General features: G+C 38.1%; 1 protein-coding gene across 4 annotated transcripts in view; it reads right to left on the bottom strand.

Annotated features, from left to right (window-relative positions):
* The window catches only part of sbno2b (strawberry notch homolog 2b), a 64524-nt gene extending 51743 nt beyond the window's left edge, over positions 1-12781 (bottom strand). For 3 of the 4 annotated variants that reach the window (XM_014413008.4, XM_004554877.6, XM_014413011.4), the window contains exon 1: positions 12611-12781. The gene's annotated coding sequence lies outside the window, so the exon portion shown is untranslated. Of the gene's footprint in view, positions 1-11956; positions 12584-12610 lie in introns of those variants that run through there. The other variant, XM_014413009.4, reaches the window with a different exon arrangement.
* Positions 12782-15358: the final 2577 nt, after the last annotated feature.

Genomic DNA, 15358 nt, shown 5'->3' with positions numbered 1-15358 from the left:
AAAGTTTTTCTAAACACAAGTAAAACAACAGCAGCGTTCTCCACAAAGAACCAAAGTTCAAAAAAGCACACACGAGAAGCAGTTTTTATTGCTTTTAACCATTAGATGTCAGACAATGTAGCACTTAGAATTCTGCTGTTTTGAAATGATGTCCATGAAACTACAGTTACAACATTTATGTAATTCCTTACTAACATCATAGTATAGTAGATGTTTGTTAGCTAGCCCACTGATCTAAGTCAAGAATTGTCATAGCTAGAACCACTCAGTCTTCCTCATTAGCCTTAGCAGACAGGAGCTCCATCGTTCCATAGCCTCTTCATCTTCAAATACTAGCCTAAGTCCACCAATGCATTTTCTCATTGATTTAAAAGGCAGAATTGCTTCCCATAATGCCCTGTCTCTTGTCCCCCCTACCACCTAAACCCACGTCACCCACTAGTACCATGCCAGTTATTGTCTCTTAGCAACAGAAAATGTCCCTCGTTCCCCCTTCTCCCTCCAGAGAGCTCCGGAGGATAATCGATACTGATCATTGTAACTGTGGTCCCAGATCTGCCCTTCCTGTAAGGTCTCTCATTACCGGAAAACAGAAAACCCCCCTACTACTCCTAACTCCTGCAGAGAGGAAGAGGGGTGTGATGAAGAGGGCTATCTGCAGAAGGAAGAGGGCTGGCAGTAGTGGGCAGTGAGAAGAAAACAAAAAATGTCCACTGTAATGCAAGGGGCACAAGGAGTTTCCTCAACATACACAATTCATGCAGTTCTTTTTTTTAAGGTACAGGGTGCTACAAAAAAGGAAAAAAAAAAAGGTTAATGTCCTACAAAAAATGTAACAGAGCAAGTGAAAGCAAGCACTCTGCAGTGTAATCTCTTAAATCTGTTAATTAAGTCAGAGGTTACTGCTGGTTTTTGTGCAGCCCTCTCCCATGTGAGTCTCCTAGTCCATCTCTCTCCCTCTTCCTGGGTGGTCTGATGCAAGAGCTCACTAAAAACAAATTAGGCCACTTCATCTGCAGTATTTGCAAAATCCTTAAAACCTGAAACAAATCCACACACTATTAACTTAAGAGGCTACAAACTAGGACGATGTGATTTTTCTTTAAATATAATTTTGGCTTCTAATAATTGTGAAAACAAGATATCTTATATACGATTATTGTTTAACCATAAATTTGCATTTTGCTTTATGTAATAAATGTAGTTACCATTTTTTCTTTACAGTTGTGCACTTTGGCAATTCCCTAAAAGTCCAACTCACTCACCGTTTCACCCAAGATAATTCAAAAAGAGCCTTTAATCAACAAGATATAGATAAAGGAAGTAAAAGTAATAACAACATTTCCGAAGGAGAACCTGCAGGGGCACTCTATCTTCTTGGTGGGTCCTGTGCAGCTTTCCTGAGACATGTGTGCCTGCTGCTGCTTGGCCATTTAAAAAGTTTAGCAAAAGCATGATTTTTCTTAGTTATCTTGTTACTCATAACTGTTATCACAGAATTGACAGAAAAACTCATAGGCATGATTTTTTGCCATAAGCAAACAGCCCTTTCACAAATGTGGACATTTAGTAACATGACATTTTTAGAAACAATATTTCCAAGACATGATATGTGCCTGCCTGTTTGCACCACCACCCTGTTACACAATCCACTATCAGCTTGCAAGTACCAATAATGAGAGTGAAAAGGGAGTCTGGCATATACTGAACTAGCTGACTGACTGCTGGTGGCCTTGTGGCTGCCAGAGCACATGGAGATCATCCAGGGAAGTGTGACTTCCTTAAGCTGGTAAATCACGATTAACACTCACGAGGAGAAGCACCACCCTGCCTAGCGCGTGTGTGCCACCTCACTTGACAAATGAAAACTCACATGTGGAGTGTTGATACTGACAATCAGAATTTCACAAACAGTGATTTTTTTCTCTTCCTGACTCATAATGAAATCATGCTCTATGCTTTACATGAAGTAACTCTGTAGACATTATCTTAATACATTTTAGATCTAGTAATATATAAATGTCTTCCTTTATGAAAGCAAGATATCTCAGATGCGCCATATCCTGTTTTCAAGACCAAGACCAGTGCAAAAAGTAAATAAATGATATCCCATGTTATGCAGTTTACCCACTATAGTTAATCCCCCGTCTTGTAGCATTAATATGCATTCCTTTACTTCAAATCATACTAATATCATCTTTTCTTTTCAGTAGGGTTACGGGAAGTATTCAGAAGTTTAGCTGTGCTTCATTCATTAACCACATTTGCATAATCAGCTCCTTGCGGCTCACAAGGTGTCAAAACCTCATTATGTCAACCAATTTTTTCAGCGCCTTTGTACGTGCTATATATTTATTAGGTTTTTTGTTAAGTGCTCTATGCACTCAGTAAGGTGCATAAAAGTACTAGATGAACCAGTCTGGAGGAGACACAGCTGATGCTATTGTGCAGCTGAACCTCTGAGGTCACTGCAGTACCAGTGTGGAGAAATCTATGAGTGGAAATGCCAGGAAAAAGGAATTAAAGTTATTTCACATGAGTCTGTTTTTCCCAAAGTTACCATGGACATTACATGAGACAATAAGCACCTTGGCAAATACTTGTGAAAGTCCCCTACTTTTCCCATCTAGTACCACATCACAGTTGTCATGTGGTGTCCCTATATGCCCTAGGGACTTATAGGGACATTACACAGTCCCTAGGACATAGGGACAGGTTTCCTTGGGTTTTTAGCATATCCTGTAGTCATTTTGCATCTCTTTATAGCCCTTTAATGTTTCTTGCAGCAGTGCTTTTTAGGTGAAGCCCAGGGGCTCATTTGACTAAACGGTAGGTCTGTAAAAAATGGATTCATGAAAAAAAAAAAAACGTAACTGCACATTTATTGCAGGTACTGTAGAAATATGTAGACAGCCCTCTGTTGGCATCTGTCACTCTGTATACTGTTGTAGTATGTCTCTGTCTTTACTACTAACAAGCTGGATAACAACAAACATTCAATTCAATGTACACCACTTACTCATGACCCATCTGAGTCCATCAGCATCACCAGTAATCAGGTTAGAAATGATTAGGGCCCAGCTACACTACACCAAAGCAGCAAGGGGGCTGTTGGCTGGTTATGATTGGCTTGACTGGCTGGATTCATTAGTTGCTGTGATGAAATATTCATAAAAGGAACAAGTTACTTCCCAGGGAAACGCTGGATGCCATCATTCAAAACAGCCTACATTATTAATCAGCACCTTTTTCAACACAAAGGGTCCATACTTGACACGGTGTGCACATGCACAGACATGACGCAAGCCCTTAAGCACATACATGGAAGGACACAGACATTAGCTACCTATCTTTCCCGGTTCCCACTGCCAGAAAGGAAATTCCATTCAGCATTGCCGTAAAGGGACTGTTAACAGCCCAGTAACTGAGTAGGACACTGGATAGAGAATAATGATCGAATAACGGTGTAACTGAATCAGCTGTCTTATCAAAGTCGGGAAATGGAAACAAATTTGGTTTTAGGAGTCTGTTGTTACTGCATTTCTCTTGTACAAATATTTATCAAAGAGCCTCTACGGACTGGGACAGCACACAGGAACACCTTTCATAAAACAAATGGGCATTTATTTGAATGGTCTGCTCTAAATGAAAGGCTGGGTTCACAGATTTCGCTGCTTGCAAGTGAATACCAATTAATCCTAATTACATCTTCATCAACCAACTCCAAATGGTTATTCAGCACCATTTTGCCGGGATGATGAATATCTTTGTGGCCACAAACACAAGCTGAATGAGACATTAAAGTAATTTATCCTTAAAGTGAGAACTTAATCGAGCTCTTGTGGGTGAGAGGATGGCTTTGTTGTGGTAAATAAGAACAAGGAGCGATAACGGAGAACAGGAAGAGTACGGAGAGAAAAAAGGTGAGGGCAAAAACAATTTGGATAATAATAAGAGCAAAAGAGCAAAAAAGGAGTAAAACAATGCTTTACAGTTGCCTGATGGCACTCATTTAGGAGCAAATCCCTCTACTTCTACCACCAGCTCACCAGAAATAGATCAAAGGCTGACTTGATCAAAGAGAGAACGATCCACTTAGCTGCCTCTTTGCCCCGTTTTCCTCTGTCATCTAATTTCCTCAGAATAGAGGGATGATAGCGTATGCTAGTGTTGCACAGTTTTTTTGCCTTGACTACTCTGGTTAAACTTTTTAGGTGAATAGACAACAGCTTATTTTACTCCCCCACAAAAAATATTAAACCATTTTTTTTTTTTTAAAAAAGCTCAGCTCCTTGTGATATTTCTTAAGGATTTTTACTCACACCTATATAAGCAAAGCCAGTGAACTTTTTCATCATGTATGTGTCTTGGCTGATTTAAAATATTGTTCCTTGCGCCATTTTAAAGTCATTTATGATATATACTGCTGTATGAATATTAAAATGCAGTTAACGTTGCATTCTAATGTGAAAATAACATATTATGATTACTGCACTATGCCTAACTCCTTTCTTTCGACCAATGCCCAGTTGTTTTCTTTTTTCCACTACAGTTCCTCCTGCTGTGTGGCAACCCAGTATATGGTGTATATATCTCCATGTCCCAGTTTCCCTTACGTCCATTCCTCTTTCCACCTCCATCCTGTGCATGGAAGCCAGTAGCGTTAGCTATTGCCTCTCACCCAGTCTGAACTCCAAAGAGATTTTGCTGCCGATTGGAGGCAGCTGGCTCAATGCGTCTGAATCTCCACCCCCATAACCACCCCTCTCAGCCATGGTTATTCAGAGAGTCAGTCATAACACCCAACAAAAGCTAGCAGATGCATGGTTCACAAGCAAACAACACAGCACAGGCAAACGAAATAGTCTGGACTGTGAACTGTGCCCTAACACGGTTCAAGTCCAGACAGTACTCTCTGCTCCACTAAAACTGACCTCAGTTATCTGGCAGGCATGAAAATATTGCACCATTTGCACAGCTCACAGGAGTGTATCTTTGGCTGTCTATGTCACTTTGCAAACTTCAGTTCATCCTTTTTATTTCACATAGGAGCTGGCTCACTGACTAGGCTGCCTTTATACTCTAGAACAACACTACTTGAAACCAACAAGCCATGCTGAAAATAAATCAGACAGGCAAAGCATGTTCAAAAAATTATATCATTGTGATCAGAAGACCAAATTACTGTAAACTGAAAATAATTACAAAGAACAAGTGCCTACTGTATGATATGACAAGTCCCAGATGAGTCAGTCAGAATTAAAGTTGCAATTTGGTGGCCCCATCACAGAATAAGCTCTTTATTTAATTACTACAGATTATTTTGATGAACAGCTTGTCAAAGAGCATACACTGTTATGAGATTTACAGAAAAATTATACGAGGAACATGAAACACCTTATAACACATTGTGCTCAGGTGTTCCAGATACCAGCAGAGACTGCACACAGCGGCTTTGATCTGCTGTGTAAACGTAAGATGACAGTAAGGTGAAAAAGCAACAATATATATCTAAATTTAAAGTGTCACCATGCATTACACTATTCTGAAGTAGGGCTGCTCAATTAATCGAATTTTAATCACGATTACGATCTGGGCTTTCAACGATCATTAAAAATGACTGAGCCGATTATTAGCCCCTCCCTCATTTATCCGCGACACCTTAAAGGCCGGTCCGTGAAAATATTGTCGGGCATAAACCGGTCCGTGGCGCAAAAAAGGTTGGAGACCGCTGATTAAGAGGACCCGAGGGAAGCTCGGAAAGCTAAGCAGAAGTTATTTGGAGAGGAGAGTGACTGCTGTTGGTTGAAAAGAGAGGTAAAAAAAAAAAAAAAAAAACTTCAGTGGTGTTGCACACTATTTTATATTATTTTTTAAAGTCATTGTTAACCCTTTAAAGCCGGTCAGAGCAGCATGCTCCGTTTTGTGTAACTATTTTTAAATCCCTGTAGAACCTGAACCACGTAAGCTAGCGCAATAATTTGTTTTGCATATGAAACCGGAGGAGTTGTACTTACATCTTATGCCATCAGCTTGTCCTCGGTCACGGTTTCCTTCCACATAAAGCTTTGCAAAAATTGCATAAAAAGCGCTTGCAGGAACAAAAACATAATATTCCAGAAACACGCTTTGCCGATCCGATCAGCTGTTCGTAACACTTCCCACAGTGAAACAAACGTCAGCGCGAACTGTCGCATGTCCGCCATTTCCTGGCCGAAACCGGAAGTGACGTCATTTTCGCGGAAATGTAGTTTTTTACTTGTAGGCCTTAAAAACCTCTACTGGTCATGTTTGACTTTTCTGAATAGTTTCTGGGATGTTTGCACTGCTGGAAATAGTTTATTTTGATGCACATGCTGTTTTCTTTGCAAATTTGCATCATAGGATTGTTTTTTTTTTTGTTTTTCCTGCAGTATATAAAAATTGGTGTATCTCCAAAATAAAACTATGAAGACACTCAAAATAAATTTCCTGTTGTTGTAAACTATTTTTTGCAACTTTTTTGTATTTAAAGTTTTGAGGGATAAACCTCTTAAATTTCTCCAAGTAGAAATATATGTAAAAAAAACAAAACAAAAACGATATAAATTTTTTTGTAGTTTATTGCACTTTTTTGCAATTAATGTAGTTACTATGGACTTAATGCATACATATTATTAAAATATGGGCTATAACAGTTATTTAGCAACTTGAAATGCTCCCACAAATGGCACTACAACATGTAAAAAAATAATATAAGCTCTGGCGGACTTGGTTCTATAGTAGGTCTTAAAGGGTTAAATAAATATCGTCAAATAATCGTGATCTCAATTTCAGTGAAAATAATCGTGATTATCATTTTTGCCATAATCGAGCAGCCCTATTCTGAAGTAGAATAAAATGGTAAAGTAATCCCATCCAGAAACCCTATGTGTCATACTTTATAATGTTAGGTAAAGACCCTACAATACTATAGAGGGAACCCAAACAATCAGCACTCAGCGACAGTGGAAAAGAAGAACTCCCTTATAATAGGAACAGATCTTCAGCAGACCAAGACTCCAGGAATTGCAGTCATCTACTGAAACTGGCTGGGTAATGAGAAAAGAGAAGAGAAAAAACAAAAGCACAGACAGACCGAGGACAAAATGCAAACTAAAACAATAGAGAAAACATGCAAAGCCAAATATGACTAAAACCGATGAAAAGTGCTGTGTGGAACTCATTTAAATAATGAATATGAGGCCCAGTACAAATTCTGTCAGAAAAGGCTAACATGTCAATGATGTTTTGGGTGGGGGATCTTTGAAGAAAAGTTGAATAAACAAAAAACTGCCATCTTTATCACAATGCTCAATAAAAGAAAAATTTCAAAAACTTGTATTATGTCATTACTTAGACAATATTCAAATGCAGTTCCGGTAAAGTACTGCAATGTGTTACTTTAGTAAGTGGTAATGTTTACCATAATCCATTCTTTTTATAACTCCAAATCCATTCGGTCTTTTCACAAATTCCATCTCCACCATTGCCACTGCTTCATAAAATGTCACAGATATGTTAAAAACAAGGAAAACTCTAACTTGCCTCACTTAAAAACAAAACAAAACAAAAAAACAAAGCCACGCATTCACATACACATAAATCAAACTGGATGATGTCAAGTGACATTAACTGAGCCATTTTTTAAGGACAAGGGTAATTAAGTTACTGCCAACAGTACAAATACACTTACTGCAGGATGAGGCAGGTTAAGATTTGGTTCAGGGTTTACATGAAACTGAAGTGGCTGAGCTATGCATCAGAGTAAGCTGACCCGCACAGACTGACAAGTCTTTCTTTTCCCCCCCTTCATTGTTAGACCCATTATATATTCTTGGAAATTCAGTGTCACTCTACTACGGAAGGACAAATATTTACTCACACTGACAACTTTGGGAAACCTTAGACGTTGGGATCAAACATATTTGTAAAATGACTAAAGAAGCTAACCTTTAAGCACAAAGGCACCAAACACTTGTTCGAAATGTGAGCTCTTGCATTAAATTCTTTTAAGGTTTGAAATGCTACTGTGTCTATAGTCTGGTTTACTAGCTGGTAACCTTGAATGTTTGGAACAACTTTGCAGTAATGAGGGGCAGGAAGAGAAACAGCATCATAAAGTTGCATGACAAAGCCTGTTATTTCCATTCTTATGGGACAGAAAAAACTAGTATACAACACATAACTGAAGACTTCGCTGATACTATTACATGTCTAGAAACTTTATGGTGGATTATAGTAATTAATCACTGCTGTTGGCATAAACTTCAAAGTATCTATGGCTACTGGTAACGTTAATTCCTCTCTCTCTTTTGCACTCACCCACTCATGCACACACACACACACACACACACACACACACACACACACACACACACACACACACAGGTTTCAAACTTCCCATAACACTAAACTTAACGTCAGACAAGTTACCTAAAAGGAAAGCCTCTGCAGGTAAAAAAGTTTCACTTCACCTTCAATTTCAACTTCTCTTAACGTTCAACCGCAATGCAGCATGTTGTCAACGAATGGTCCACTAAGTATATTCAGCAATCTTTGACTGATGATTTGAGTCCTCGACTTTCAGGATGCATCCCTGACATACAATACCGGTTACTATTATTATTATTATTATTTATTCCCACAATCATTCTCTGCAACAGATCCAAAAAGCCAGTATCAGTTGACCTCTAAATACTTGCAAAGAAGCATTAATGTGTAATTTCAATAAAAACTTTATCTTAAATTCACTTGAAACTACTATACTTACAATTAAAAGGTCTAAACTCTATGGCTCTGTTACCAAGACATGAACTAATCCTAGTTTTACACGACTGAACACGTTTTTTAATATAGGACTAGGTTCAATACATGTCAGGGAAACACAGTAGGGTGCTCGTTTAACAAGGGTCAACAGCAGACATAAAAACACATTATTTTAAATTGTTCATTAAAAAAAAATTTACACCTCAAATTTCCTTTCACGCATTTAAAAAAATTTCACAAACTAGGTTGTATGTTGGCATATAATTAACCACTCTTCTTATTCTTCCCTAGTTACCATGTGGAGCTAGATATGGATCTAGTCTGATAACTGAAACACTGACACGCACTGTACTCGGTTATCAATCTATGTGGAGACTAACATTTCTCTTATATCTAATTCCTGGATGAGTCCCAGTTTGAAATCATTGTCTGAGTTTCTTAGAAGTATTCTGACACACTTTTTCCACAGAAAATCATAAAGTAAAGCAACGAGGCATGCCAGAGTGTGGTATGCTCTCCTGCATTTCAGTCATGTCTCACGAACCTCTGATGTGGCTTGGGAGAGATCCACATGGGCTCCAGGTCTGGAAAGGGGACAGGGGATACTCAGACAGCCTATCATAAAAGGCTGTTTCATAATACAGTGTAAGAGGTGAGCCCCATTGCCACATATTCATAACAACTCCTACTTGTGCTTTCACTCTCCTATCACCAAACATTTATATTTTTTTTAGTACACGAACTATTACCTAATGAAGCCCAGATTCCAGGAAAGCAGGAACTGAATCAAACGAATTACCTAGGGCCGATACCCCTCCTCCACTTCACATTTTTACTCTCACTCTAATCAACCCAAAGGCAATAAATGAGATTTATCACTGGCACCAATTGGAGAAAGGGGGAACAAGCTAGCAAAGACAAGGGCTGAAGGAGAATGGAGGCCAAATCACAAACAGTGGGGGGCATGAGCCATTGCTTAGTAGTGCATCACAGCTGTTTGGCCTCCCCAAACCAATAAGACCAGGAGTAACTAATTTCCCAATTTCATCTCAAGTCAGAAAGTATTTTAAAACCATAATCTACATGAAAATAACCCTGCAAATATTTCTCATCATGTAAACGTAAAGTAAATTCTGAAAACTTTTACCCGAGTCATAGGTAAGTTTTTCTAAAAGCAGAAACCATAGGCAATTAGTGAAAAACATCCCTTACTGCTCTCCCCTAAAAAATTTTCCTGACATCAGAAGGTCTACTTTCAATTCAGTTTTTGTCATTCAATGAGCACTTCATTTACAAACCAGACAATAAGCAGACTGTTATGTCTTCAGATAAATTACAATATACAGTTTTTGCACAATCACTACACTTTACAAGTTACTTTTTAAAGTGTAAAATCTTCACATGTAAAGCTTTTGTATTTTATGATTTAAACAGCGTGTCTTGATCTACATTCAAAATACTCTTTCCAACAACTTTCCAACGTCATCCGGTGGATGTTACTGGACCTTTTAGCAACCCTTGTACTGCATGTGTAATACTCTTGCGTTAAACAAAGCCTGAACATACATTACTATTTAAAAATAGTAAAAATTTCAGAGGACATGTCTTAACACTTTTAAAGCATATGCAACTTGCTAATCCTGCTATGTGAAACACCCACATATTCTCTGTGTGTCATCTTTGTAGTTCCTGCAGGCTCTAAACATGGTGCCAACAGATCTAGTGTGCAGTGACCCTCAGAGTCCCTGCAGGGCAGACAGCCATCAATTGTCTGGCACAGAGGAAAATTAGAAAAGGGGAGCTGTTCAGCATAAACACACACAGAAGTAGAAGTGGAGCTCAACCACTGTTATTGCTCATGCAAACCTTTTTTTTATACACGCACTTAAAATACAGCCTGGTATGCATGGTTACCAAAAGTAGCTATTATTACATGAGTGATTAACTGGTACTTTATTTGTTTTAACCAAACCAACAAAACTTCCCTTAAATTCAAAGCCACTTTTCTCTATGTATGGGTATCTGTAAAAGCATTATATTCTAGTGTAGTACTTAAGTTGCTGGGTAGGTGATATAATAAGTTAAAAAAAAAAACCCTGTCTGTTTCCATTTAAGTTCAGGAGAGTGGGGGAGATTTAGCTGCAAGAGGGATTTTACAACAAACAACACCAAGTCCATTGACCTCATCACAGGGGTTTAGATATTTTTGACTAAAACTGTGACAAAAGCCTAGCATGTTGTTCATTTCGCAGCCACCAAATACTATCCATCAACAAAAGGAGAATGACATAATTAGAAAAATAGCCAGGCACCATGGCAACCTACTGTGTCAAGGCTTGCATAGGGCTCGACTAGCCTTTGCTGCAGGCGAGAAACACAGTGGAAACCAAATAGCGAAAATTGCAGGAAAGAACTGGAGGGGACAGCTATGTGGGAGCCATTTTCATTTCCTTATGAGTCAAATCCAAACGCTCCAATGTGTTTGGTTTCAGCCACATCAATCTGATTTTTTTCTGTATTAAACATATAGCTTAAATTCGTGGAAGACATGACCAGTGGCGTGTTTAATCCGGACCCTTCTACTATAATAAGTTAAAGCACCCTGGCACAGAATACTCGCATACTTTAGCCACCTCTTTGACAAACACAACATTCCTAACAGTGGTACATACACGTCATAATCATATAATGAAAAAGAAGTGTGCGGAAACATGTATTACACGCACAAAGTTTATTGTTACCAAGTACGCTTACAACTTTCAGCCTTTCTTCTGTCTCATTTGTTAATTAATACATTAGATGCACAAACGGGGGCAACATCTCCCCAAGGTCTCCGAGAACAACAGTACTTTTCAACTAACTTGACTTGCTTTGAGATTATACTAAATGGCGTTGTTCCCTCTCCTGTAATTCAGCTAAAGTTAGTGTGTACGCCTACGCGATGAAAGTAAGCAGCATTTTTTAAATAAGCTGAAAATACAGCTTGTGTTGATAAAAGTGGACGCACTGGTTTCAAACAGCACAAAGGAAAACAGCCAAAGCTCTGCGTACAGTATCACTGCCACTACTGTTAGCTTAGTGAACGACAAACGACATATCTATTACGGAGTAACAAACAAACCAACACTGGCTTCTGAATATTTCTAATTAATATGCTTCGTTTTCTTACCGAAAAATCGCGTACGACTGCTGGTCAAGAAAACAACGATTAGGCAAAGTATACCTGGTTTTACTTCACTAAAATCAACCATACTTTGTATAGCTCATTGTGCTAGCTCTGGTAGCATAGCTCATAGCCTTTTTCCGACTTTGGGTATGCTCGTTTTACACTAACATGCCTGGCACTTGTATGTTATTGGAGAGAGAATACACTCTAGTTTAGTACATAAAATATCAGTTTGTCCAGATTTGTGTTAAAATAGTTTTTGTAGCAACTGCTACCTGTTTCTCTTTAAATGATAAAGATAGCATGGAAATTTTTATTGACCCAAATTACTTGCTGGTTGGCTAATATTAAAGCGATAGCGTGTAACTCCGTAACACGCTAGCTAAGATAGCCACCGGACTTTCTCGAACACAGCATAACGAAGTAATTAACATCGCTATGTGTGTTTTATTTGCTCCTAACTTCCATGGGTTTCATGACATTACATGTATATCGATAACGTCCCATTCGTTTAATCCAGTCCAGGCGCCGAAGAGCCGGCGTAGCCCGTCGTAAAAAACGTGCGCGCCTAGGAGAGGCTGCCCTGAACGCATCTTGTTATAAGGCTACTGCCGATGTGTCGCTCGCATTTTCCCAATATAATCGAAGTACACTTACCGTTGACGTGTTTCCTATTCTCAAACCAAACCCCGAGCTCACGGCCTGATTTTGATCGAAGACTCGCGTCAAAGTAACAGAAATAGGGAATTTTATCCAACTTATTCTTCGTAGTTGTTTTCTCCACTTCCTGATTGAGACGCTGCCATTTTGAACAGCGAAAAAATATTTCCGCCGTTGTCGTCACACACAAGAGCCGCTCGTTCAGATCCCTTGAGGACTCTGCTTGTTGATCGAGAACAGAAAACAGAAGAGCACAGAAATAGATAAGTGTTTGGCCCACCTGAGACAATGCGTCAAGTTAGACAAAATATATAAAGCGGTGACAAATGAGCGCTCAGCAGTTATAGCTAAGTTAATAAACAGCTGGCCAAGAAATAAATACTAGTACCCTAATAATAACAAGCAGCTCAGTCAAAGGTATGCAGATGCTGAAATTCAGATCGACTATCTGATAAATAAAAAAAATATTTCATAGTTTTAAAAACAAGTGTAAGTCTACAATAAACCAATATAAATAAAAATAAATAAATAATACCGACAAACACAGTTTTCACTGGTTTAAACAATATGTAACTTAATGTAAGTGTGCATTAGGTTATAAAAGTTTAGAGGTTAAACCTCGTAGTGCTACATCACCCCAACAGACCACTTTGCGCTCAGGCTGCAGTTTTAGGCCTTTTATTCTGTTGAACCAGCTCCCTTTTTGGGAACAGACACCTTCTCTGTTTTTAAGATTTGACTTAAAACTTTTCCTTTTGATATAGCTTATAGTTAGGACTGGATCAGGTACCCAAACTCCTCCTTAGTGGTGCAAGAGGCCCGGGTTGCTGGAGGCGTCCCATGATGCACTGAGGGTTTCTTTTTCACTTACTTCTTTTCACTTTCTGTGGTTGTACCCACTCTGCATTTAATCATTAGTCATTATTAATCTCTGTCTCTGGTCCATCATTGTGCTTTTTGTCATGTCTACCCCATCTCACTCCCAACCGATCAATGGCCGAGGGCTAACCCTCCTTCAGCCTGGATCTTTAAGAGGATTTTTCCGTTAAAAGGGAGTTTTTCCTTTCCACTGTTGCCAAGTGCTTCCTCATTGGGGCATGTGTGATTGCTGGGGTTTTCTCTATGTTACTGTATTGTCTTTACCACACAGTATAAAGAGCCTTCAGGTGACTGGTGTGATTTGGTGCTATATAAATAAAACTGAATTCTTAAAGTATGTCACTTTAAACGGTCTTGTTAGGCGCTATGTGCATTTGTTTTGTTTCAGCTGCAGTTTTAAGAACTAGGTTTAACCAGATTCTTTATTTTCATATATTAATTAATTAACCTATTTTACAGTTTTTCCCTTCCATGGACCAACATTCTGTGCACAATCCCTACTGCTACTCTTGCAGGTTCAAGTATTACTCCTGAAACTGCTGATAATCATAAATGTAAGAAAAGTATGATTTATTGCTATGTTTTTATGCAGTTGTTTTTTGATATCCATATGCTTATATGTAGGGTGTATATGTCTCTGTTTTTTCCTTCTTTTTGTGAGGTTATTGATCCAGCCGTTGAGTTTCTACAAACATGCTCTAATTTTGCATCTTTGTCATGAAATAACCTTCAGCGCACATTAAAGTTGAATGTTTTTATCTCCGTGGGAGAGTTCAGAGCTCTCATAAAGACTCCTGTAACTAGAGAGTGTAACCGCTATTTATAAGCCGGACCTTGTATTTGTGTTATTTTGACTCTGACTTATTTTATTTTGTTTGATGTGTTTTGATGTTACATTTGATTTTTAACAGTTGGTCTCAAGGGACCTCCTGATTAAATAAAGGTGTAATAAATAAAATGAACAAGAAAAAGCACTCCAAAAGGAAAAAACCTCTTCCACAGCAGCCAGCTCACTGGACAGTATTCACTTTTAGGGAAATAGTATTATATTTTTATAGCCATTTTTTATATATTATATTCATTATATTAATTCATTTTGTTTTCTTTGTTTATTTTAAAAGTACTTTAATAGGCCTGCAGTGAAAAAAGTTTTTTTTTTTTTAAACTGTAGTAAAAACTGCAAAAAACAGTGCAAAGTGCAGGTTTATGTGCAGGTGTATAGCATTAATTTCATTGTTTAGTAAAATTAGTTAAAATTTTAAGTAATAATCTTTTTAATGAACAAAAGGTTTTGATCAGAAATTTATTTTGTTTCCTAAAAAACAAAAAAAATGTATTCAGCAACATCGCACATCTATTCAAATTGTTATGTATTTTAACAGTTATAACCTCTTTCTGTAAATTAACAGATTCATAATAAAATCAATAAACTGTACTCGAAATTATCCCATGCCAACCCATTCTTTTCAGTCTGAAAACCTATTGTCATTTTTCAGTAACATTTCGAGCGTTTAAGAAATGGGTACTTCATCATGCTCAGAATAATGCACTTCAGCAATGTGTGTGATGTGGGCAAATGTGTGTATTGTGTTGACAATACACACAACACTTATAAGAAACATATAAGGTTATAAGGTTTTTTGTCAATTTTGGACCAATAAATTATTAGGTTGACCATGCAAATTTTAATGAACTGTTAATACAACTGTACACAGCTATAAAGTTTTAGCTGAATTAATTTAAAGCTTTTAAAGCTGTCTTCTTAACAGAGAATGACAGAACGGATGCACACAGATACTACCAAAAACTTAAACTCCTTGGCGCAGGTAAAAAGGATAAATCAGGAATGCCTTGAAGGAATTTCTT

This window comes from Maylandia zebra, linkage group LG23, assembly GCF_041146795.1.
Source record: "Maylandia zebra isolate NMK-2024a linkage group LG23, Mzebra_GT3a, whole genome shotgun sequence".
Lineage (NCBI taxonomy): Eukaryota > Metazoa > Chordata > Actinopteri > Cichliformes > Cichlidae > Maylandia > Maylandia zebra.
The sequence above is the reverse complement of the archived record's forward strand: the minus strand, read 5'-3'. Positions and strand labels throughout refer to the sequence as shown.